We start from the raw sequence: 1,626 nt of genomic DNA on the forward strand, positions 1-1,626 counted from the left end.
AAAAGATGGTTGTTAAGGTTCAATTGGCAGTTGCGGAGAACAGAATTAAGAACAATGGGTTCACCGTTCGCCACTTCTACTGTCAATGGTTTACCTAGTTTTGTTCTAGACACGCGAAGTAATGGTTCAAAAGATAACGACACAAAACTCTTATCGGCACCCGAATAAAAAAGAACAGATGCTAGCTGATTATTAATAAAGAACGTACCGTTCGCCACATTATCATCTGCTTGTGCCTCTTGTGCATTCATGTTGAAGACTCGACCTCGAGCCTGGGCCTGATTCTGGTTTGCATTCTGGTTGGCTAGCCTTGGGCACCGGTTTCTGTAGTGGGTCAGATCCCCACAATTGTAGCACGAACCAGGAGGGAAATGAGGTCGTGCAACTTGACCTTGTTGCTGAGCAACTTGTTGAACCGGGTTCTGAACTGCCTGATTCTGAGCAAAACGACAAACACCAGCAAGATGACCTGGCTTCCCACAGTTAGTACAGATACGACACGGAAATTGCGACTGATGGTGACCGTTGCATCTATTGCACAAAGGTGCATTCCCTGCATAAGGTTTCTTCGTTGGAGGCTGTGCGGGTTGGTTGGGAGCTGCCTGGTTAACCTGGGCAGTGACCGTAAAATTTTGGGAAGCCTTACGCTTCCTTGACCCCCTTATAGAACCAGAATCCTTTCCCTTCTTGTTTTGATCTTTCTTGCTATCTTCTTGGTCAGCTGCCTGCTTCTTACCCTTGTCACCCTTTTTGTGTAGTTTTCCCTTTCGAATCTGCGACTCAGTCAGTATCGCTGATAACTCGATCGCCTGACGGAGTGTGGTAGGGTTACTACCAGTAATGATGTCTTGTACCGAGTCAGGTAGGCCGTCGGTGTACCTTTCGATGGCCTTGTCGAGTGGGGCAACCATTGTCGGGCAAAGCAGACTCAACTCCTCAAACCTATCAGTATATGCCCGGTGCTCGTCACTGTATTGTTTTAAGTCATCAAACTCTTTCTACAAAGCTCGCTGCTCATGACGAGGACAGAACTCCCTCATCATTAGTGCCCTAAGTTCAGCCTATGTCTGTGCTAGAGCAACTTCTGCACCACGGTCCCTCATTACCCCGTTCCACCACGTAAGAGCCCTCTTCTGAAACACACTCGAAGAAAACTCGACCTTGCGATTGTCAGGACACTGCACGTGACGGAAAACTCGCATAAAGTCAAACAAAGCTTGACTTTCGGACTCGAAAAGAGAATAAAAGAACGAAAGAACACTTATGAAGGGTCCCCGAAAGCTAATCTCGATCCAGGAGCTCAGGTATGAAGCAAAGGCCTCAACTTAGAGCTTTAGATCAGATTTTGTGGGTTTTTAACCAAAGGGGGGGGGGGTATTTATAGGAAAAGCAAGACGGTTAGGATCGTTTCTTGAATATCGTGCCATGATCCAATCCGTACACTTGTCGCAAAGTTGTGGTGGCTTATTTTGCCCCCACCATAGGGTTTTGACACGTGTCGTTGCCCTTTGGGTGATCGAAAGGGTGCTGCAAGTGGATTAAACATTGAATCTGGTCTGTAAGTCTGACGTGGCCCACGTGAAGATTTAGACAAATCTTACGCGCCCCGCCTGGGAGTCCAGATCA

This window comes from Helianthus annuus, chromosome 13 (genome assembly GCF_002127325.2).
Source record: "Helianthus annuus cultivar XRQ/B chromosome 13, HanXRQr2.0-SUNRISE, whole genome shotgun sequence".
Lineage (NCBI taxonomy): Eukaryota > Viridiplantae > Streptophyta > Magnoliopsida > Asterales > Asteraceae > Helianthus > Helianthus annuus.